The sequence below is a fragment of the Heloderma suspectum genome, chromosome 11 (assembly GCF_057233095.1).
Source record: "Heloderma suspectum isolate Gila_16-S chromosome 11, 16-S_ref, whole genome shotgun sequence".
Lineage (NCBI taxonomy): Eukaryota > Metazoa > Chordata > Lepidosauria > Squamata > Helodermatidae > Heloderma > Heloderma suspectum.
Genome location: NC_139468.1, coordinates 15,495,658 through 15,520,847, shown reverse-complemented (window position 1 = coordinate 15,520,847; position 25,190 = coordinate 15,495,658). Strand labels below are relative to the sequence as shown.

Below are 25,190 nucleotides of genomic sequence, written 5' to 3'. Positions count from 1 at the left end.
AACCAACACAGATCACTCTGGTGGCCATCCTTCACTCCCTAATTAATATCACCTGGTGCAGACAATGGACATAAAATACAAAGAAATAACATGAAGCACTTTTAAAGGAACCAGGCTCTTAAATGGGAATTCAGGCATAGAAGGGCAATGGCTGTTTACCAAGTTATGCTTCTTGAGATACAAAGTTCTTTCTGGCTTTATTTTCCCATACAATCCTTCATGAATTTGTCTAATCTCCTTTTCAAGCCAACTTAGTTGGTGGCCATCACTACTTCGCGTGGTAACGGAAGTCATAGTATAACGATGCGTTGTGTCTGTCCTGAAATTCCTTAACTTGCTATTCAGGATAAAATTGCTACCCATGGCTTTGTTTCCAGATTCTAAATTAAGTAGAGGGAATCCAAATTAATACCAGTTACTGTTCAGTTCAGACATTAGCATTCAATTACATTAAAGACAAATTCCCATGTCAGTGATTAGGATCTATTCTAAATGAAAATCGCTACGTGTACATTACAATCAACACTGCCCACCCCCCAAATATATGCCCTTCTCTATTGTTTCCTAGGATCAGTTGACAGTGCTGGTGTTGATTGGCACTATAAATGCCTAAATGCCTAGATAAGCCTGCTTACCTAAGAAACTGTCCCCTAGGGATGTCAGAGAATTCTGCGATGGATCTTGGTGAGGCCTAATGCCAGTGCATTCGCCCCCCCCAAAATCCATCGCGGAACAAAGCCCCCGCCCCCCAACCAATGAAAGGCGCGCAGGACGAAGTCCCTGCTGCCCCCAACCCACAAAAGGCACGCGAAACGGAGCACTTACCTGCTCCCGTCCACGCTGCTTTGCGAATGGTGGCCGTCCTGCGGCTGCCATTCGCTTCCTCCTCTTCATAGCCATGATAGGCTACGTAAATACTTACGTAGCCTATCACAGCTAACACAGGGACGCCATTTGCATCCCTGTGGAGGCCGTGATAGGCTACGTAAGTATTTACGTAGGCTATCACAGCAGGGGGGGGGAACCCAGCATACGCAAATGTCGGCGGCTACCGCCATTTGCGTATGCTGGGTTTTTTCCCCCCTGCCGTGATAGGCTACATAAGTATTTACGTAGCCTATCACAGCAGGGGGGGAAAAAACCCAGTGTATGCAAATGGCGGCAGCTACTGCCATTTGCATACGCTGGGTTTTTTCCCCGTGCCGTGATAGGCTACATAAATATTTACGTAGCCTATCACGGCTCAATACAGGGATGCAAATGGCAGTGGCTACGACAGCCACCATTTGCATCCCTGCAGGGCTGCCCAGCTGCCGGATGTCCGGCTGTGGGCGGCTGGAGCCGGCCGGCAGCTCCGCAGCTTGGCCGTGGAGTGGAGCCGGCCGGGCAGGATTCCGGGGGGGAGGACCGGATCGCCTCCCCCCTGTCGAGGATTCTGGGGGGAGGGACGGAGCACCTCCCCCCCACTGCGGATTGCCCAGTGCGGAGCCAGGTAGGTGTTTCGTACATCCCTACTGTCCCCACTCCTATGTTTCGTCATGACCTTTAATGCTGTCCTGAACTTTCTCTTGTGTAGAATTGTCAGGAGCCACCATGACTAGAACTGAACTGAGAACCTTCAGCTCTGGGTGTAGCTGCCCTGTGTGGCTCAGCCACCAGGGCTACAGTCTGGAATATCTTCTAGGTCAGTGAAATGTTCCCAGAGCATGGAGTGGACCTATCCAATCATGCTGGTCATTGGGACTTCCTAGGCAGGAAGAGCTATGAAGACCTTCCTGTTTGGCTAGATCATGGCCTGAGTGACAGTGATCTTCTTGGCTGTGGTATATTTCCATCTTTGGGGGGCGGGGGGCAGTGGTTGCCTACTTCCTGGCTTGGCCTCTTGACTTTTGCACCCTGGCAGAACTCCTAGCTTTTGTTCCCTGGTTCCTGGCTAATTGCTTATAGTTCAGCCCTAACTACAATTAGCATATGCACCTCTACGCACTTAGCACATACCAAGAAAGGTCATTCTTGGTAGCTGATCCTCATCTTTCGAATCCTCTTCTCCTAGAAATTCACCAAAGCCTGAGCCCATGCATCTTCTAGAAGACGCATAAGACATTTTTATTGAAACTGGTATTTGATGGCCAAGGACAGGATGGAATAATAAGCCTAGTGTTACCTATTTCAAGCCCTTCCATTAGCTTTCATGAGTACTCATTTCTGGTTTTGGAGCACATCCTCTTGCCCCTGGTCTTTGATCTTCTCTGCGTTTCTCTCCTCTAGTGTTATTCTGCTCTAGTGTTATAGAGCACTTGGTGCAAGCAGTAAAATATTAAGTGAAGGTTAACGTATGAGTTGGGTCTCATCCAGGCACCTAATAAACTGTTTGATCACAGTATCAAATAACGCTTGGCCAATTTTAATGGATGATTTCAGATTTTGTCATACAAATATCAAATGTTAGATTTAAAAGAAAAAACATGCAATTCCTGTTTTTGAGCAAATTGTTGCCATAAAAATAAGATGAAGGACAGAAGCCCAGAGACATTTCCTGATCCGCATGTACAGAAAACTAATGGAACGTGTGCCTTGCCTCTTCCAAACTCTGTGGTAACTTACAACATATTTAAAAACAAATGCAACTTTTCTGGTGCACAAATATAAAATTATTTTGGTCTTATGTAGGGATGGGTTAGAACTTCATTTTGGTTTGCTTTTTGATAAGAACTTATCAAAAATTTGCAAATTTCTTCATAAATAGAAGGGAAAGTTGTTTAAAAAAAAATGGAGAAAGTGAAACAGACAGCCCAGACAGAGAGTTTTGAGTGCTTAGGTCTTAAAAGTCTGGATTTGAATCCCTTTGAATTAAACCATGCTTCTAGTGCAGTCTTTCTCAACCCTCCTGATATTGCCATGCTGGCTGGGGATGATAGGAGTTACAGTCTAACACAAATGGGGGGCACCAGGTTGAGGAAGGCTGCATAGTTGTCTCACATCTCCTTTTGTGTTTTTCTAGGGAGTTCTTTTTCATTAGGGGCACATCAACTTTCTATTGATGTGCCCCCTAATTGAATGTTTATTTAGAGATGTTATTGTTCCCTCTGTGCTACATTGGGGGCCGGCTTTATGGAACACTTATTACATTGAGTGTCTTGTTCATAAACTATAGAAGTGTTAGATAAAGAAAAGCTGGTTCACATGCTCTGGAACCAACATGAGCAAATGAGGCTCCTAGGAGTTTCAGCCCTGTACTGTCCATAAGTTGAGGTCATGCCCTTTGAATTACCCTTGAAACATTTAATTGGTATTCTAACTCCTGAGAATGAAACTGTACGTCAAAAGCAGTAGGGATGAAATACTAGATACCATAACATATTCTAAAAAGCAGCCTGGTGTGAGTGTGTGTGTGTGTGTGTGTTTACATTGAAAAGATAATAGCTCCAAAACAGTAGATTATTTCCCCCAAAAAAGTTATTTCACGTGTGTGCGTGCATGTGTGTATACATGAAATAACCTACAAGATGTAGAAATTCAAAATCCCCCCTAAATGCACAAATTCCCCCCAAATGTGCATTTTCACACTTTAGCCTATGGGGAAATGTGCATTTTGACCGGGGGGGTTTAATTGTGTATTTTTCAACAACACAATATGCACAAAATTGGGAAAGTTTAAAAACTGGTCTGCAAGTCAGCAGAATCCACCAGATAGGGGGAAAGCTGGTCTGCTGTGGAATCTGCCAGTAGGATTCATCAACATCTGAACTCAATTGTTTCCACTGCGGATTTCTCTGACATCCCACCCTAAACTAGCCTGCTTCCTCTGGTGTAGTGAAGGACACAATCCTGTCAGCAGCACTGAACAAAGGTTCAGCTGCCAGTCTAGCCAGCTTCTGTACATGGAATGGGGAGCGGGTGCCATCTTGTCCATCAAAGTATCTTGAGCTGGACCTGTCTAGTTTTATATTTACCCCAATTCTGGATCTTCCCTTTGTCATCTTGTCCCATTCCAGTGAAGAATCAGCCCTGATACTGGAGAGTAGAACCTGTTTGCTGTTTTCTGAAACTGCTGTCAACACTGGTGGACTCTGATAAGAAATAGAAATCTAATGCAGATTCTCTAGCTTTCTATAATAGGCCAAGATTATAGGTCCCTGAAGAAAATAAAGAGCCAGGAAGGGGTAGTCGATAAGAACATAAGAAGAGCTATGTTGGATCAGACCAAGACTCCGTCTAGTCCAGCATTCTGTTCACACAGTGGCCACAGCTGCCCACCGGAAACCCACAAGCAGGACACTAGTGCAACAGCACCCTCCCACTCATGTTCCCCAGCAACTGGTGTACATAGGCATACTGCCTCTGGTACTGGTGGCAGCACATAGCCATCAGGACTAGTAGCCATTGATAGCCTTTTCCTTCAGGAATTTGTCCAACCCCCTTTTAACGCCTTCCAAATTGGTAGCCATCACTATGTCTTATGGCAGCGTATTCCATAGTTTAATTATGCACTGAGTGAAGAAGTCCTTCCTTTTATTGGTCCTGAATCTCCCACCAATCAACTCCATGGGATGACCCCATTGGGTTCTAGTATTATGAGAGAGAGAAATGTCTCCCTATCCACTTTCTCCACACCATGCATCATTTTGTACACCTCTATCATGTCTCCCCTTACTCTGCTTTTTTTCCGTGTTGAATGCCATTCAGAGAGATCTGTGTTCAAATTCATGCTCAGCCACACCATTTTTTTGGGTGGGCTTAGTTCAGTCACTCCCAGCTTTCCCTGTCTCACAGGGTTTTGTTGAATGATAACAGATTGCGGGTGGGGGGGATGTATGTTGCACTGAGCTCATTGGAGGAATTGTTGGATCAGGGCTGGCATCAGGGATAGACACGGTTGGGCAACTGCTGAGGACCCACACCCCAACAGGGGCCCACTGACCAGAACTCCCTGGAGTTGCTCCTCCTCTTCATCATGGCAACCTGATTGCCAGCTGCCTCTTACTCTGGCCCAGACAACAGTGGTGGTGAGAAGGAGGAGCAGGAGATGCCTGCTTGCTCACTGTCTCTCTGCCTGCCAAGCAAGCGATAGCAATGACGAGAGAGAGAGAGGACGAGGTGACAATGGTCATCAGAAGGTAGACTGACTGAAGGAGGGGGGCCCATAGAGGGTGTCTTGCCCAAGGGCCCTCAAAAACCTGGAGCTGGCACTGGGTTGGATAAAAATAGATAAATTCTGCTTTCGTTTAGAAAGTCAAAATCACAGGAAGGTCAGTGGGGAATTGAATCCTTGCTTGAGAAAGAACTGCAGTATTTAGATGGGGGTTAACAGTGGATTTCTTGACCATTAATGATGCTGTAAATGATGCTGTCACATTGTTATTCCCGGGGGCCTCGTCTCACACACAATAGGGTCACAGGCATCCTGGCACCGAGTCAAGATGTCTGCACTCCAGCGTGTCAGCTCTTTGGCACATGCATCTTGCAAGGCTTTGGATCTAGAGGAAAATGCTCTCTCGGAATGGTTTATGTTCCCTTAGGGGGACTTTACCGAGCTGGAGACAAGGAGAAGGGAGTGGGGGTGGGGGAGGGGGAGGGGAAAGAAAGGACAAGGCATTGGTTGCACTGTGAAAGGTTAAATATTTGGATGGGGGAGGGATAGGGGGAAATTGACATACTGGAGGATAAAGTGTCCTAGGAAGTCCCAGTGGAAATGATGCTATTGCAGAAACATAATGGCAGATTTGTCTCTCCCTTTCCTTGGTTTTCCACTGGCGAAAGTAACGATGACGGGTTTGAAGATTATGAGATGGAAGGGGGTATAGAAGAATTTGGTTACTGACAAAAGCTTAACAGTGTAATCCTATACATATATACTCAGAAGTAAGCTCCTTTGAGTTCAGGGGGACTTACTCCCAAGTCAGTGAATACAGGATTGCAGCCTAAAGGCTACTTGAACTTGCTTTATACTGAGCCAGACCTTTAATTCATGTAGCCCACTGTGGTCTCCTGTGATGGGCAACGGAGCCCTTTCCCAGCCTTGCTGTCTACGGTAGTGCTGTGCCAAAAACTTCTCCCACATTTTTTTTTTTTTTACCATTCTCATTCAGTTTGATAGAAAAGATGTTGCTTTCAAAATTTCTGAGTATTTCTCATGGGTTAGGTTTGGTTCTGTTGTGTTTACCTAATTAGGGGCTGGCTGAGGAGTGTGCACAAGTGGCCTGTTTTACACTGTACACTCATCTCTCTGGCAGCCTGTAGCCTCCTTGGCTTCCCACACTTAGATCCCAGGGGATAACATCATAATTTCTCCCATAGGGGTTTTTCAAATCAAGACCTGCAGGCAGCCTGGGAGGCTGCAGAGAATGGAGAGATTCGTAATACAAAGCAAAAACATACATGGCGCCCTCAGCTGCCTTGCAGTGATTAGGTAAGCTCAAAAACATCACAAAAAGAAATTCTAACACACCTGAGATTGAGGCAGAACAATGGAAGCCTCTTTCATGGGGGAAGAAAACTTTCAGGAAATGGGAGGCCCAATTTTCACACAACACTAGCTGCACCTCTTCGCTGGAGCTGGTTACAATACTGACTCCTTCACAGCTGCATTGTGGTGGATGCAATGGACCTCCTTAGGAGTGGTCATTCTCCATCTAACAGCATGGCCTTAGAGCAGCCTTCCCCAAATTGATGCCCTCCAGATGGCCATCCAGATGGCTGGCAATGATGGGAGTTGTAGTCCAACACATGTGGTGGGTGCTAGGTTGGAGAAATCTTGTTTAGACAATCAAAATGAAGCCCCAGCCCCCTATTTCAATGGCTCCTATTTAAAGGCTGCTTGTAGAGCCAGAAAAGTCAAAGAAGCAAACTATACTAGCATCATTCAAAACAATTGTTTATGAATCTTAGACTTCCTCTTCCTCCTGGTTTTTCTTGGATGGGTTCATCGTCAATCTGTTCCTTTTATGCTGTGCTCCCTTGGCACAAGCTAGAGAGAAACTGGAGTATCCCAGCGTCGTTCTATTTGGCATCCTTCCCTTTTTATCTATATATTTCTAATCCCCCCTTCTTTCTTGAAATGGTAAAGTAGCACCTCGCCTCCATGTAGCAGGTTGGCACACAAGCGCCCTATGCAAGTACCAGCTGCTAAACAGATCGGCTGCTAGGCAGGGACTTTCTGTGGGGAAACAAAGCTTCTGCCTTACCAAAGGAGAGCCTACTCTTTTGATGGATTCTGCTTCAGGGCTTGTGGAAGGAAGTCTTATTTTAATCTTTGGTCTATTGCTTTACAGCACAAAAAGATTGTAAGTCATCCAAGTGATGGGATAAATAAGAACAAGTGGAAAGACAGTATTTTGGCCTGATCTGCATTCATTTTGCTGAAGACGTGCACAGATGCCTGTAGGCTAGATGACAGTTAACAGTCTCTTCGCTGCAGATTTTTGCTGAAAAAGACTTGAATAGTTTTTGACACTTTATGCCTAATCTGAAAATAGTCAGCAAGTGAGAGATTTTGTGAGAGATCAGTGATGTGGTATTCAGAGATATCCTCACAACAGCAGCATCTCCTGCATTATCCCTTCCCACAATTTACCCCCGACACACACACACACACTGTCCCCATCTTTCTTTTACCGTATGCCAGAGGTGGGGAACCTCAGGCCCAAGGGCCCAAACCTCTCCCCCCAGGGGTCCCAATCTGGCCCTCTAGGGTTTCCCAAGAGGCCATGCCACTGCCCCCTTTTCCCAAACCACTGATCATTTGGTTGTATCTGCCTTTTGTGCACATTTTCCCCATTCTAAAAGGTTGAAATGCCTCTCCTAAGGCTTTGTGACTGGCAGTAAGAGCTTTAAACTAAAATGTGCTGTTTTTTTGTTTTTGTATTTTGCTTCCTCACTTGACCTTTGGCCCTGCCCACCACTGGAATGCAGCTCCTGGGAGCTTCTCTAAGATCGAATTCAGCCCTCAGGCTGAAAGAGGTTTAACACTCCTGTCTTATGGGGATCTATACCCAAGAATAAGAAAGTATTGATCCATGTGTCTCTGCCCATATATCTGTGCAGTGCTGCAGTTACATAATTTTTTACTTTGGACAGTGTCAGGGTTCCCATTATGACCTGGACCCCCTGAGCAACCCCTTAAGGATCTCTTGCCTCCTTAAGAGTCCCACCTTCCTTCTTTTACCTTCCCCTTTCCAGTAACTTGGGGTTTAGGCTGTAGGCATGGTGTGATTGACACTCTAGACACAGGGTTTAACCACAACAGTTTACTGGTAAATTAAAGCAAGAAAATCACAACTAAAGATATTTACACAATAGAGCTGAGTGACACAAAACGCCTTAAGAGGAAATAAAAATTGCAAAATGCAAGTTCCTTTACCCTAGCTGTACTTTAGGCTTCTCCAGGGTGCTTCTTTCTGCTCCCTCTTCAGGCTCTGGTCTCCCCAACTCTGCTCCTACTCTCTCACTCTTTATATACCTTCCTCCCTCAAAACCAAAAGTACTGTTTCAACCCTGAAGAAATGAAACTTAACTGAGGAAGTGAAACTGAAACTTAACTGGGGAAATAAAATTATTTCTCTCAGGGGTACCCCCTCCCAACAAAAAACTCCAGCCCTCAAAGCCTGACCAGTTTTCCCCCCTTGCCTCTGTAGGCATCAAACCTTCACAGACCTATCTATCATAGGTGAAGTAGGGATTCTTTAGGTGCTCATGCGTATTATGTCACTTACTTTGCAATGCAGTCAGCCAGCCCTGTTGCATTTGGGGGCCCTTGTGCTTATGTTGCTGAGTGGGGCCATGGATGTTTTCCCCAAAGCCCTGACCTGACAGCGCCACTGTATATTAGGGATGTTGGAGGATTCTGGTTGTGGGGTAGAGCTAGGGATGTACGAATTGTGTACCTTCCGTGCCGCTTGACTTCCGCAGTTTGCGGCCAGTGCTCCGTACCGTCGTTCGCAAGCCCCCAGAATTCTCCTCTTTTTTTTCTGCTCCAAGAATTACGAAGATAAATCTGTACCGACAGCTGTAATTCTGCATAACTTCCATAAGAAAGGCTATTTTTCGTAGATATTTACGTATTTTTTCCCCCCTGCCCTGAGACATGCAGCAATTACTTTCAGCCAAAACACTTCCTCCTCCTTGGGGCTTCCCAAAACAAGGCTGCCCTAGGTGTGCCTGAGCAATGCACTCTTTGTTTAAAGCAACGCTGTTTGAAAGAAAGAAAGAAAAAACTTTTAAAATGACCATGCCGGTCTGGAGCGTTGCATGAGTATTATTCCCCCTGCTAGGCTTTCTATTTCCACATCCAGCCTTGTTGGTGACGTTGTGAGGCTAAAATGGAGAGGAGAACCAACTCTGTGCATGTCTACTCAGAAGCAAGTCTTACTGAGTTCAATGCGACTAACTCCTACACATGTCAGCACCCCACTTGCCCCCAGCTCACCTTTGTATTTCCACATCCAGCTCATGATCAAACCTGTTAGTTATCTCACTGGGTGACTTTGGGCTGGCCTCTCACCACTATACCAAATTTCTGTTATATGAAACTCATGAAGAAAAAGAGACAGTATAATGGAAAGTTCTTTCTGAAGCAGTCACACTTGTACACATACAGCATGAAGGGAAAGATCAGCAACCTTCTCTTTGTTTGAATAAAAAGCACACTCTGCACATGCTCAGGGAATGGACAAAATGAGGAATAAACATACCAGGGAATATGAAGAACTGTATTCTTCTATTGTGTGTGTGTGTGTGTGTGTGTGTGTGTGTAATCTCCCTCCATCCAGCTGTTCCCTGGAAAAAACCCCCCCCCATTCACCCAAGGGCCTTCTGAGATAACTAACAGGAGGTTTGATCATGAGCTGGATGTGGAAATACAATGCTGAGTTGGGGGCAAGTGGGGTGCTGACATGTGTAGGAGTAAGTTGCATTGAACTCAGTAAGACTTACTTCTGAGTAGACAAGCACAGAGTTGGTTCTCCTCTCCATTTTAGCCTCACAACGTCACCAACAAGGCTGGATGTGGAAATAGAAAGCTTAGCAGGGGGAATAATACTTGTGCAGGGCTCCAGACGGGCATGGTCATTTTAAAAGTTTTTCTTTCTTTCAAACGGCGTTGCTTTAAACCAAGAGTGCATCGCTCAGGCACACCTAGGGTAGCCTTGTTTTGGGAAGCCCCGAGGAGGAGGAAGTGTTTTGGCTGAAAGTAAACGGAGACGGAGGATTTCAATTGAAAAAGAACACCCACAAACAAGGCAGTGAGCACAATTCATTTTTTTAAAAAAAAACTTACGTATTTATTATCAAAATATACTACCTTGTGTTTTTATTTATGAAAATTTCGCAACTCTGTGCGGATGACAAAAAAAAAAAAAGCCGCATGACTGCTGGCTCCGCAGGACCTCATGGTGCCGTTCTGCAGAGGATTCCATTGCACAGATTGAAGGGAATTCGATACCATTTCAGTCCGTGGCGGAATTCTCTGACATCCCTAGGTAGAGCTCAGAAAGCTTTCATTGGCTTGGCTCCTCAGACTGTTTCATCTTCTGCTTGCTGGATGGATTTAGTCCTCAATGAGTTGGGCCAACTGGCAGATTTTCCTTAAAAAAGAAAAGAAAAGCATAAATAGAAATTTGTGCAAATTGCAAGCGCAATTTGCATAATTTGCAGAAATTTCAGCTGCGATTTTTGTAATTTGCACAAATTACAGTTGCATTTTTCACAAATTACACAAATCACAGCTGAAATTTCCCCAAATTATTTTATTTATTTATTTATTTATTTATTGCATTTATACCCCGCCTTTCTCCCTCTCGCAAGGAACTCAAGGCGGCTTACATTATCCTCCTCCTCACCGTTGTATCCTCACAACAACAACCCTGTGAGGTAGGTTGGGCTGAGAGTCTGTGACTGGCCCAAAGTCACCCAGTGAGCTTCCATGGCCAAGTGGGGACTAGAACCCGGATCTCCCGGCTCCCAGTCCGTCACTCTCACCACTACACTACACTGGCAAAATTATGTAAATAGCTGCTGCAATTTGCACAAATTACATAAATTTTTAGAAACCTGAAAGGCTTCCAGGTTGGCTCACAAATGGAAGCTGAGTCAGAGGCACTGAGGAAATCCGGCAAGCCTCCAAAGGGCTGGATTTCCCAGCAATGGACATTCCTACTCTACATTAGGGCTGTGCAGGGACCCCCCAATCTGACTCAGGAGCCACTTTGTGGCTTCAGAGGCAGGCCCGATTTAGTTCAGGCTGATTCGGCAGGGCCCCCGACCAGACTCAGCCCCAAACCTGAAGCAGGATCCAGATGCTGAACCCCACTTTGGGTCCCCCTCTGACGCCCCTGAGCAACCCCCTAGGTCCTTACCTTGCCACTGCCTTCGCTGCCGCCTTCGCCTCACCACCGCCAGCTCCTGAGGCCCGGATGCACGTTGACTCTTATTGCAAGGAGTCGCCATTTTTAAAAGGGCAACCGCCTGGAAGTTCCTGGAAGTTGCCATTTAAAAAATGGCGACTCCCTGCAAGAGTTGGTGTGCGTCCAGGCCTCAGGCCTGGCAGTGGTGATGACGGCGGCGGCAAGGAGACGGTAGCAGCAAGGAGATGGTGGTGGTGATGACAGTGGCGGAGGAGGAGAAGGCAGCGGCGGCGATGATGCGGCGGAGGCGGTGGCAACAGAGGTGGGTGGTGCAGGTAAGGACCTGGAGGCTCTGGCGCAGCTGGACTGGGGTGCTGAAGCTCTGATGAGCACTGAGCACTTCAGAGAGCCCCTGACCCGCTCAGGGTCGCTCCGTGCCCCCTCCACTTTGCCTCGGAAGAGGCTCAAAGTGACCCAAAGCAGCCCGCTTCGACTTGGGGTTTGAGCCTCGGGCCGAAGCAGAGCACAGCCCTACTCTATATCCATATAAATATTATATTATGTCCATGTAAATATTATATTATATCCGTGTAAATATTACATGCTGACTAGCATTGTTCACTGATGAATATAACTGGCCACTGAACTTCTTTAGTTAACTGCAGAGGAGGAAGCTTTTTTCCTTTTGTGAATAGGTCCTGGGGAGACACACACGCTGCCTGCATGTGAACCAAGGCCGAAGGAACCACTCATAGGCATCAGCCTCACCTGGCTATTTGGGGAAGGGAGGGCTTCAGCAAAAGAGCCCTGCTGGATTAGATCAAAAGTCCATCTAATCCAGTGTCCTGCTTCTCACAATGGCCAGCCAGGTAAGAAGCCTGCAACTAGGGTGTGAGGGCAATTGCCCCCCCCCAAACCTCCTGGTATACAGAGGAATAAGTGGGAACTGCAATAAATGTTGCAGTTTTCCTCACCCTTTAACTCATATATGGACAACTCATGGCAGACTGAATGAAATGGAGAATCTCTTATAGGTACCCAATATGTGGTTTTTATTTTTTAAAGAACATACAAAATGTATCGTGGTTATGGTTGCACAAGTATTTGCTTTCCTTCCAACATACACACCAGGAAGGCAAAAGGAACATCTGTGTCAGCCTCTGCACTCCTATAAACAGGTAGCGAAATTAAAGTCAGTTACAAGATAACCAACTCTTAGTGGCCCTTTATTCCATAAAGCTGTCTAAATTAGCTCATCTCTAGAGGGTTTCCCACTGTAAGGAAGATTTCCAAATGCCTTAGAGCAGACACTCCATCTCTATGCTACCTGGGTCCAGAAAGGGCCTGGCCCCCTCTACCTTGGTGGCTCTTGTGTCTCAGTGGGGTGTGTCAGGAGTAGGAAAGCAGTGAATGAAGCCACTGTTTTAGTCAGCGGTGTAGAACCAAAGCCCTGGGGGCCAAATCAGGCTTCTGTGGTGCCTGTCTGGCTCTCCAGGGTTCCTCAGAAGGACATGCCTCCTCCTCCTGGCCCCAACCCTTCCCTTGACCCTGCCTCCTTCATGTGACCCTGACTCCTTTTCCCCAACCATCAATCGTTGGGTGTTTTCCTGACTTTTGTGCATTTTTTTCCGCATTCCAAAATCTTGAAATGCCTCTCCTAAGGTGTAGTTGCTGGCAGTAAGAGCTTGAAGGGGAAATATACTGGTATTTTGGGCATGCTGGCCTTGCTCCTGTTGCCTTTGGCCCTGCTCACCACTAGAATGTTTCTGGTGGTTTCACAGGGACCCATGGTCCGGTTGCAGTCCACCAGGAAAAGAGCCTTCAGTGTGGTGGCCCACTTCCTGTGGAACTCCCTGCCTTTGGAGGTCAGGCAGGCACCAATGTTGTGTTCCTTCCGGTGCTTCCTGAAGACATTGCTATTTTGAGAGGCCTTCCTTGCATTACCAATTGCGGTTTATTAAATTCAACCTTATTGGAATTTGTCTTAAAAAAAACACGTTTTAACTGTTTTAACCTGGTGTTTTATTCTTTTACTTTTGTTGTTCACTGCTCCAAAATCTTCGGATGTGGAGTGGTAAGTAAGTAAATAAATGGATTGCAGTCCTCAAGAGCTTCTCTGAAATGGCATTTGGGCCCCAGGTTGAAACTGGTTCTGCAGCCCTGCTTTAAGTGTAACCATTTGTTGGGCAGAGAGGACTGCATTCACACTAGCAACAACAAAAGCAACAGCAGACTCTTGGTACATTGTGAGCACTCCGCTCTCTGGGATTCTGCAACCTTACTATGAGTCAAGGCAAAGGTAGGTTGCAATGGGGTGTGGGAGGTGGTGATGGGAGAAGAGGATGTGGAAAACTGTGACTGATAATGAGATGGCAACATACTTAAAGACCAAAGGGAAATACCTTGGGATGGATGAATTTTCAATGTCAGTTTTTCCTCAGTTTCTTGATTTTTCAGTCTGAAGTTCAGCTCATCTCAAAGTTTGAGAATGTTTTTTTAAAGTTTGCATGAAAATTCATAAGCATTTTTGTGCACGTTTCTCCTAACGCATGCCCTTTTGTATGAATTTTTGCCTAACGTGGACATTCTTTTGCCTGCAATTTTCCTAATGTAGTGCATTTTAATGCTATTTTCCATAATATACATGTTTGTACACATTGATTGGTGAATTCCATAGCAAAATTCATATAAAAGTGAATTTGGAAGGATAACTGAGTTTTAGTGTGCATAGTAATTTGAATAAAGGTGAGTTTGAATTAAAATATGAACTGAACGAATTTCTGTTCCATGCTGTAAAATATCCCACATAGTCTAGGGACAGGATGAGTTTTGTGGTGTGGCATGAGGGACATCCATACAAGTAACACTCAGGTTCATTGAAGTTCCCCAAATGGCACTTCAAAGCTCATTCCATCTCATGTCAGATTGCGATCTTTGCTTCATTTTGTTTCGCATGACAAATCATGTGAATTTTTGTATTTTTTCCAAACGTACCCATCAATTGTGCACATCTTTGAAATGTACCCATTCTTCTCCCATTAAGTGTGTTTCTGCAAATTTCTCAAGGCTACACATTTTTTTATGTTCATTCTTCAAATGTACTCATATTGTCGACTGCAGTTTGGGGGAGGGGGTCGTGAATCACACTGTAAGCTCAGCAGTGTATATGGACTTTGGCTGCAGATTGTGTCCTAGGTCTGGGAGGTGCACAGTCAGTAAATCCTGACAAAAACAAACTGAAGTTAATTTCTCATAATCTATATCTATTTCTTTATTTAAAATATTTCTAGACTGCCTTCCAGGACAAAAGCATCAATGTAGTGGGATGGACATGTTGGACGTAGTGGGCTAGGAAACCCAGAGTCATAGGCAGAAGCCTGGAAATATCTGTATTTTACATGTTGAATTTTACAAAATGTTGGCTACAGGCCAATAAACTAAGAATATGCTGGGTTGAGAAAACATTTGATTGACTAATGCATGCTGTAGATGAAGCTGTAGATGAAAGAAAAATGGAGAACAGCAATTATTGTCTACAGACATTTCTCCCTAGCAAAGTATGTTTTTTTTTAACTAGCTCTAAGACAGCCTGTGGTACAATCTCACAGTTGGAGGACGTCGTCCACCTAGCTCCATTTCATGTCTCAATTCCCCAGGGGAATGGTTATCTCACGATTACCACAGTACCTCTTGGGCCTTAGTAGTACATAATTTATGCACTAAAGAAGAGAGACAACTCAATTAGGTGACTTAAAAAAAAGAAAAGAAACAACTGTAAAATAACACAAAGGCCACTCAGAAAAGAATGCTGAGGCAAATTGGAATGAAAACCAAGCACAGATTTTATTTCTTATGCTTAATAAAGGAAAAAAGTATCTCTGCAGCTTTCCTCTCATTTTGTAAAGCAAAGCAAAATGAGCTTCAGCATTTGCAATAAAATGTGCTAGTAGTGGTAAATACTGCTCTCAAAATTATTTTGATTGTGTAGGAAATGTTGTATGTAATTACAACCAAGAACAAAGACATATTTCTTTCCCCTTTTTTTTCCGAGTGTCTCTCTGTTTGTTTTTTTTGTTAGACATATTCTGTGTTCCAGCAATGCATGTACTGTATATTTATTCCTTGAAGTACTTGGTACATAACTAGTTTGTTCTTTCATTGTTTGAGAAGTTGCCAGTCAGACAGAATCCACCCACTTTGGAGAAACAAGTTATCACAAGCAATTTGCTTTTTTTTATAGGGCTTCTACCTTGCTTTCATTAGCTTCATTTTCATTTCATAGGAACACTTTGTTTGGCTAGTCACCATCACGAAAACTAAACTTGCATTGACTAGCTTCCCGATTAATAGTCTTGTTTTAATAAATTTTGCATGATTGTGTGGAGCGGGAGTTTGAGGGGAGTCTCATTTTGTTTTGAATCCTCTGACTACTATGGAGTAAACAAATTGCACAAAGTGTTCTTGAGCAGGAGTGGGCAGAATACAGATCGAAGTCTACAATTAGACCTCTAAGTGATTTGCAGTAGATCACCAAGGATTTCTGACCCCCATTGTTTAGCAACAGGAACAACAAAAAGGTTCCCTCCTCTTTGGCTTCTACATCAGGTTGCTGAAATGGAAGAAAGTTTGATGCTTACAATGGAGGGGTGATGGAGGCTGCATTGGGAAAGAGTCCTCTGATTCCAATGAGTCAGGTAGAACCTTGTCTTTCTTCTGGGAGGGAGGACAGAGGTGTCTTCTCCAGGTCATCCTTTGAGCAGAAGGGAGGGTCTAGGCCGAACATGACAACTATCTCTAAGGAGAGCTGGTGTGGAAGCAGTGGGCTTTGGCTATCAGCTGGACTGTTTAAGCAGAGTGCCTCCGCCTATGCTCAAAGAGTGTATTTGTATATAAGCACAAATATTACACAATGCTAATAACCGTCAGTGACCTCCTTCCAAAGGGAACCAAACCTGGGTAAAGCACTGTGCCCTGGCAACATCTCACTATTTGGGGTTAGTGGGGTGCTTGTGATGATACATTGACCAAGTGCAGATATATAGCCCATGTCCCCCACATACCTAACATGACATGGAGGTGCAGTCGTCCTCTTCAAAAGAAAAAAAAAAGCGGGGGAGGATAATTGTGCAAATCAGGTGTGTTTGGGTCTTCTTAAGGAATATCTGCATATCATGTTATTTTAGGTTAGGGGTGGGCAACTTTGGGAGGTCCAGGGGCCATTTTTCCCCCCTGGAACCCTCCCCCTCCACAGGTGCCAGCATTTTTTTTAAGGCCTCCGCAGTGGCTACAGAGTGCCCAAAGGGTCAAAATTAGCTTGTCTGCAAGCTAATTTTGACACCATTGGTGCTCTGTAGCCACCATAGAAGCCATTTTGTTTTCAATTAAAAAAAAAACTGAATTTGGGGGACAGTGGGGAGTGGTGGTGGTAGTGGGGGCACCATGCAACCTGTGGCCTGCATGTTGCCCACTCATGCATGGTGAAGGGGGGCATACCTGCTCTACTTCCACGGGAATTGCATCACCATCTAGTAAGTGCATGAAGTATTTGTTGTTTGTTTAAAACCTGTATATCCAGCCCTTCCAAAATAATGGTCAAGGTGACAAACTACATCAAAATGAATAAAAACAGTAAAACTATAACATAATTATAGAAAATGAGCAGCAGATTAAAATACCAAACATGGAGAACAACAAATATCACAAATGAAGGTCCCTCAAATTAAGTTTACCTATAATGCAGTTGCAGAAAGAAAATATCCAGAAGATTGTCCAAAAAATACACTAAAGAGAGATTCAGCTTCCAAGAGACCAAATGCCCTCCTCAGGAGGAAGGTTTTCACACTGTACCGGAGGGTCAATAGAAAGGGAGCAAGGCGGGTCTCCCGAGGCAGATGTCTTACATCATAATATGGAGTGGTGATTCTAAGGCTGCAAGCCCAGATTGTGTAAAAGCTGACTGCTATGTATAATAGAGGGATGTGCATCAGATTTGGCTGAAGCTGAAAGCCTGAGCTGGCTCAGGCCTCTTTGCACCATTTCCGGTATTTCCCAGTGCCAAACTGGCTTTGCTCTGAAGGGACCAGTACTGAAGCTGGACCCTGCTCGAGGCTTCATTCTCAATTCAGCTTCAGAAATGCAGATGGTGTATCTCCAAAAATAGCATCTTTTGTTTTTGTTTCTCTAAACACTGATGGAAGGGAGGGATGAGAGAAGGAGGGAGTGGGATTAAAACACTGACAGGCCCACCTTATAATCATGGGGCACATTTTTCCAGGGGCTTTCCAATCACTGTGCTTTTGGGGAGGGCAAGGATGCTGCTGTGAGATTAACATTTTTCCAATAGTACTAGGCTACATTATGAGAAAAAAAAATCTAGTTTTCAATCATTATAATGCCTTATCCCTTGCACTTCTCCTGCTGAAACTTTGTAGGTTTCTTGCCTAGACACCTCTACAATGTGCGCTGTTTTAATATAAATTGCTTGAATAACCACGGGGGAAGGGAATGGGAATCAAATCACTCACCCCCCAAACTTGAGGACTCCCCTTTCACATAACCCACTGCACCTATTCTTCTGAGTCTTTGCGCCTGTCATTTTCAGAAGAATGGTCCACAAGCAACATAGGGGGATAAGTGTGTGCTTTTTCTGGATACCTTCAAAATGTAAAGGCTGCTCTTGCACAAAAATCCCTGCACCTGAAACTTGGCAGGCTTGATCCCCTAGAAGGGGCAACTATCCCTATAAATTTCATCCAATTTGCTAAGAAGTAAAATGGTTATCAGCAGTTCCATATATACAGGATCACACCAATGTAAATCAGTGTATCACATTACCTGCAGTTACCTCCAAGAATTTATTTATTTAATTTCTATACCACCCAATAGCCAAAGTTCTCTGGGCGATTCACAAAAATTAAAACCACAAAGAAACCACTTCTTTTAGGAGCACAGTTACTAGCAAAACTTACTGCATTAGACAATCGGTAACATGTGCTTCCACCAATGTGATTTATTTAATTGAATGTTAAAAAAAGGATGTCATATGCAATATGTAGGGAAAACTACAACAGACCTAAGAACAAGAGTCTGTAACCACAAATCTCTGATTCTTACCAAAAAAGTAAAGCAGCCTGTTGCAAGACACTGCAAGACTCACCTGCAATATAGTCTCTCCGATTTACAATTGCTTCCAATTGAACAAACGAAGGACGCTGATATGCTTGACTAAAGGGAAAACTTCTGTATCTATAGACTCAGAACTCTTAGTCCAAATGCCCTTAATCTGGAGAACAATTCATAAGCATTATGCCAGTTGCACCTCTGTTTTTTTTCTCTTAGGAATTTTCATCTCCTGGCATTCCAGACTGTCTCTCCTGGTATACATTTAACATCACAGCTACTGATGAGGGCAGAAGACAAAACATTTAACTCTAAGTATATTTTTAAATTACTCTGTTCTTAGTCTACTTGTCCTACACACACACGCGCGCGCGCACACACGTGTAGTATAAACACCACTACACCTATTTTTATGAAATTTGGCAGGCATAATCCCCTCCAAAGGGGCTATCTCTGCAAATCTCATGCACTTCAGACAAACAGAAAAAAATGGTGTAGCCATTTCCTGATTCCCCATGATAGTCAATGGGAGGCACAAAGCCTGAGATTTGTGAATCTTGACTTTGGTTTGGTACCTCAGTTAATTAATGTATTACATTTATATACTGCCCAACAGCCAAAGCTCGCTGAAGTGCAAGGCCTCTGAACTGGTCCAAGAAGAATTGGGATGTTTTCTGAAGCACCAAATCAGGGTCCAAATTGAATCTTATGATCGATGTAATGATGATCCTGAATTGGTTTTCCATGTGCCATTAGGGATGTTGGAGAAATCTGCAACAGAATCAAATGAGTTCAGATTTCTGTGAATCCAACTTGGAGATTCCGCTGCGGACTAGTTTTTCCCGAGTTGCATGGATTCTGCAGACATGTGCGCTGTCTTTTGTTTTTTTTAACTTTCTAGAATTTTATGCAAACTTAGTCATAGAAAAATACATAAAATAAGAAAACACCAGCTGAAAATATGGATCTCCCCCATAAGCTAAAGTGTAAAAATGCACACTTTGGAGAGTTTCATGCATTTTGGGGGAGAATTGTGAATTTCGCAAGTGCGAATTTGCGCAAATGCGAACTTATGCAAATTCAGGAAATTGGAAAACATCTGAATCTGCCAATGAGCGGATGATGGAATGAAAGGCAGCTGACAATCCATGAAACACAGACGGAATGGGTTTTACAAAATCTGTATATCCCTATGTGCCATTGCAAATGGAACTTTTCAAGCTTTTTTTTAGCATGTCAGAAACTGATTAGGGCTTAGCTCAGCACATGGTAGACATCAGCAGTCAGCTTTTGGCTCTGCCATGCATTGAGCTGATGGTGCCATCGGTGATGTGAGCTGAATCAAGGACACAACTTGCCACAAAATATTATGTACAGCCCCTCATGACTGTAAAAAGGGATCTATTGGATGGCATTTATTCCAGATTAGTCAATGCAAAATAAATGATGTGAATAAAGGGAATGATCGAACAAGTTTTATTTTAAAATCTTTTCAACAGAATCGACATGTTAAAACATTTTTTTTAATATATGTTCATGGTTTCTACTTGGATACAGTTGTGCTTGTGTGTCAGCCAATAACAAATGTAATGACCAATAGAGTTTGGCTCCTAAATAATTAAAAACTCATGTCTCTTATGAACTGTAGACTTCCCGTGCCAAAATGTGGGCTTTCCATGCCAAAATACACAAAATAAATAATCCCGTGCCCACTTTTGCAAGTTGACCCACTGTTCGAGAGCAATAAATACTTAATAGTGCTGCAATTGTTATTTGGTCTGTCTGTGCATTTCGCTTATTATTGGTGAACTTTTCCCCCTATGAATGTTTCTGGGTATGTAGCCACAATTCAGGGCCCACTCACACAGTCTTAAGTAGTCCCAATGAGTTCCTGATGAAGTTCATGGAACTTCTCCAAGGTGATGGGGGGGTGGATTGTAATCATATGATGATAGATTTGTTTTGGCAAATTCAGCTTGCAATGCTGCAAACTGACATGCATTTTTCTGCAAACTATTTGAAATCTCGTCTAGGCCCTTTCAAAGGCATGTACAGATATACATAATTTTAGCACTGAGCCCACTGTAGAAACACTCAACCTGTATTTTCTGCAAATGTACTGTCGTAGAATCATAGAGTTGGAGGCCATCCAGTCCAAACTGCTACTCACTGCAGGAAATCCAGAGCTACAGCATGCCCAAAAGGCAGTGCTGACCCAAAACATTTTGCTGCCTGAGGCAAAGAACAAGATGGTGCCTTCCTTCCATATAATGTACAGAAGCCAGCTGGACTGGCAGTTGAATTTTACTTCAACACTGGCAATTGGGTAATGTCCTCCACTAGTAGGGATGGGCGGAATGCTTACCTGCCGTTCCGGGGGGGATGGGGTCCGCAGAGGGGGGAGGTGATCCATTCCTCCCCCCCCCCCGCCGGAATCCTGTTTGGTCGGCTCTGCGGTGATTCCGCGGAGCTGCCGGCCGGCTCCAAAGTGCCAGCAATATGACTGCCATGCTGTATCGCTGGCTGAAGGGGACTACCACCTGCGGATGCAAATGGCTGCATTTACCTTAAATTAAGGCCTTTACGGCCGCAAATGGCATCCCGGACGCCATTTGCGTCCTCAGTCAATCTGCCCAGCCAGTGATACGGCAATGGCGGCCGTATCACGGGCACTCCGGAGCCAACTGGTGGGGAGGATCCGGCTGACGAGGATTCCTCCTGGAGGCGCAGGTAGGAGATCTGATCCTCCGCAGACTTTGGGGGGCCAGATTCAATAGAATCCTGCCTCATTGGAGTCCGTGGAGGATTTCTCCAACAACTCTATCCACTACACCTGAGGCAATAGGCTAGTTTAGGCAAACACAGGACAGGTTGTGTGGCATACACAGCTCTGGCCTCAGACAGAAGGGAGCAACAGGGGAGTCCAGGAGGAAGAGTTGGAAGCTTGCCACCACTGCCCTCCAGAGTGATTGCTTCACTCTGCCTAATGGTAGGGCTGGACCCACCAACAGATGGCTGTCCAGGAAGGGAAAGACCACTCACCTCTCTTAGGCAATTGGCTCAAGCTAAGTGGGCCCTATACTTATTCTCAGAAGTTCGATTTGTGCAGCACTGATTGGCTGGCTCTTGTGTCTGCCACCTCTTGCATCCTCGGAGCAGAGCTGTGCACAGTGCTTGGCTGGTCTTTGCGTTGGTCATGAAGCCACCTGCTCCTTCTCCTATCAGTTTTAAAATGTAATTTTAAAAATAAAATCACCAAAGAAATGTTTGAGGAGAAAACAAACAAACATGCAGAGCATTTGGAGGGATGCCAAAGTAGACAGTTCCCCTGAAGTATGTGTGTGTCTGTGTGTGTGTGTACAGAAAGTACTGGAGGATGTCCGTGTCTCATATCAGGAGCAAATGCGGGGGAAGACAAGCATGGTCCACCTCAGAAACATCTGTACCTGGTTCAAAGTATGTCTACATACAGCTCAAGTGTATGAAGATGCAATGGAACTCTCACAGTCAAACATTCCATTCTCTGCTGGAATACTTGCCTCCTTTAAGAGGTACAATTCGTGCTCTAAGTATTTCATTTTAGATGTCAAAAATGCAGCATAGACGTCAGATTATAAGCCTTTTCTAATCATCAGGATACCTTGGGCTATGTGTGTCCCTAACTGCATATTTGTAAATGTTTAAGTTGATAAGAAGTGATATGAAAGTTCCATCTGTGGTCTTTGATCTGTGATGGTTCGCTGACACGTACAAGTCATCACCTGATACTTCATCAAGCCACACAAGTCATGAATATGCATACATGAAACAGACCTAATTATCTCCTTTTCCTCAGGGGCAAGGGCAGAAGAATAGATGTGTGTGTGTTTATTCTAGCCCCAATCTGGGAGGAAAGAGTAGAAAGGAATTTTGATTTAAACTAATATCACAGGTGCATTTTAAAGTGTTCAGTGATCACTCAGGAATCTCCCTCTCCTTCAGGTTAATGCTCATTACCCCCGTTCACAAATCATGCTATCCCATTTTAAATGTCACCATAGCAAGATTAGAAGAAAACACTCCCCTATATCTGCCTACTGTGGATGCCAGCTTATACTGCCCTACAACTTGAGAGAGGAAGCAATCCTATGGCTGCTAGTCAGTGGCTAGACGGCTCTAGGATATCTGTTTTTCCAGGAACCAACCTCAGAGCTCACACTCCAAAGTTGGTTGCCGGAGAACCGACCTTCCACCGCTTCCACGGTACCCCGCAGGCAGCATGGGACAGCCCCGTGCTCTGCGCTTGCAAAAGGAGCACAGAGCAGCCAAAATGGGGCGTTCCAGGGTGGAAATGCCGGTCTGACACATCCTATGTGTCATGCAGCAGCCTCCTCCCCTGCTCCGCCCTCCTGCGACTAGCCAGCTGAAACTGGCTGTCTAGCCAAAAATGCAGAGCAGGAGAAGCGCGGAGGGAACAATCCCTTCCATGCTTCTTCTGCCCTGCATTGGATAGGTGGTTGCCTCTGAGTTTGGAGGCGGCCGCCAATCTGCATAGGATTGTACCCTAAGAAACGATTCCATAGGTATCCTTCTTGCCCCTCTCGCTGCCATGTTCCTTTGTTCTCAACAAAACCCTATGCCAGAATAAATTTGTTAGTCTTTAAGGTGCTACAGGACTCTTTGTTGTTCTTGCTGCAGGAGACCAACATGGCTAACCCTCTGGAAATTATATCTGGTGTATTAAAGTAGTGCATCCAGTCCCCACACGTCCACAGACCAGGGTAACAGGCTTTTCTCATCTATCTATACAGCTAACAAAAATGGATGCAGAACCAGGATGACTCTATATGGTTGGATTTATTTAGTATCCAGACTCAGTTTGACTATTTCCCTCATTCTCTGACTTTCTCTTTGCTAATCAGTCACAAACAATAGCAAAACTTTAAAGCCTCATTATCACCTCATTAATTTGCCAGAGCAAGAAGGATCCATCAATTACCTTGGTGCGACAACAGATGTCACCTGTTCCTGCTCTGAAAAAAGTCCCTGGGCTGCGCTCCCCAATGTTCACTTTCCACTACACCATTGGTTAATGTTGTGCTCAAGGACTATCCAGATATGCATCAAACCATGGAGGGGTGGAGGTTGTTTTTTGTGGTGGGTATGTGCATGGGAAGGAATTCATGATAAAGGAGACATCTGGTATGGATTAAAGTGGTGTAATCTGAGGCAAAGCTTTTTGTTTTGTTGGAAAAGGGCTTCAAAAATGTGAGAATACCGTATGGCAACATTCTTCCTTAACCTGGTGCCCTCCCAGTTGGCTGTGGTGACTGGGAATTCTGGGAGTTGCATCTGGAGGGCACCAGGCTGAGGAAGGCTGCTGTACATATAGCTCCATACATGAATGTTGTGAATGTGGGACAGAAAGTAGAAGAGGGCCTTAGGGTGCCATCCTATGCAGGTTTTGACAGAAAAAGTCCTAGAACATAGCTGGCTGGGGAATGCTGGGAGTTGTAGGACTTTTTCTGTCTAAACCTGCATAGGATTGTGCTCTTGGAAACACAGGAAGCTCCCTGCTGGGCTACATCTCAGAGACCAATGGTCCACTTAGTCCAGTGTCCTATCCTACTGCCTAGGGTGGCTCTCCAAATGCCTCCAAGCAGTGCTGGCTCCAGGTTGCCCCTTGGGCAACACACCCTGAACGGGCTCACTCCCTCAATGAGTCTACCTTCACACTGCCATTGCCACCAGCTGCCACTGCGCTGCGTTTTTCTCATCGTGGCTACCACTTGCTTGTTTGGCAGGCAGAGAGCCAGTGAGCAAGCAGGCAGCGGCATCTGCTGTGCCTCCTTCTCACCATCATTGTTGCCTGTCACCTGCAAGAGGCAGGTGAAAAGGCAGGTTGCAAGGGTGAAGAGGAGGAGCAACTCCAGGAGGCTCTTCAGAGTGGGGCCCCTGGGCGAATGTCTGACCATGCCCACCACTGACGCCAGCTCTGCCTCCAAGGAACTGAGCCTGATCTCGTTTGATCTCGGAAGCTAAGCAGGGTCAGCCCTGGTCAGTACTGTGATGGGAGGCCACCTGGAACTCAGGCTTCCTGCATTGAGGAGGGTGTTGGATTCGATGGTCTTGTAGGCCCCTTCCAACCCTAAGGTTCTGTATGAAGTGCAAAAGCAACGCCTGTAAGGAACAGATCTTTCCTGCGGTTCCCCTCCCAGCGACTGGCATGCACTGGCATACTGCCTGCGAGAAAGGAGTTTCTGGTTTGCTATCATAGCCAATCACCATTATACAGAAGAAAAAAACTGAAGATGTAGCAAATGCACAGTTTGTACTTGATTTAGAGGCCAGAAATGCAAAAAGGCATTAAAAAAAGCTACTGCGGCTGCCTTCTGTGGAACGGCTCTATTTCTCCTGCAACTGAGGGGGACGGATCAGATTTGGGGGAGTAGCGCCGCTGCTTTCCTACTGCTGCTGCGCCCCTCCCCAGCCAATCCCACGCACGTTTACTCACGAGTAAAGCGCCCGAGGCTGCAATCGCCAAACTCCTGAGTAGGGAGAAAGCCTTCGCCGGCTACACTGAGCTCAGTCCTCTTTACCTCTGAGCAAACATGCCTAGGATCGGGGCTTGCAGTCGACCGGGACTCTTTAACCCTCCCGTTCCCACTTTCTGCAAGCAAAAAAAGCCAGGGCGGGTTTTGCGTCTCGCTCTATATCCTTTCTTTCTCCCCCTCGTCCCGTCCCATTCCTACT

At 45.1% G+C, this 25,190-nt stretch overlaps 1 long non-coding RNA gene across 1 annotated transcript; it reads right to left on the bottom strand.

Moving 5' to 3' along the window:
• Positions 1-10,259: 10,259 nt before the first annotated feature.
• On the bottom strand, positions 10,260-25,125 carry LOC146337038 (uncharacterized). The gene is made up of 3 exons (XR_014785252.1): positions 24,952-25,125; positions 21,501-21,676; positions 10,260-10,580 (listed from the first exon to the last, which is right to left on the bottom strand). It is a non-coding gene; the product is annotated as an uncharacterized LOC146337038 (long non-coding RNA).
• Positions 25,126-25,190: the final 65 nt, after the last annotated feature.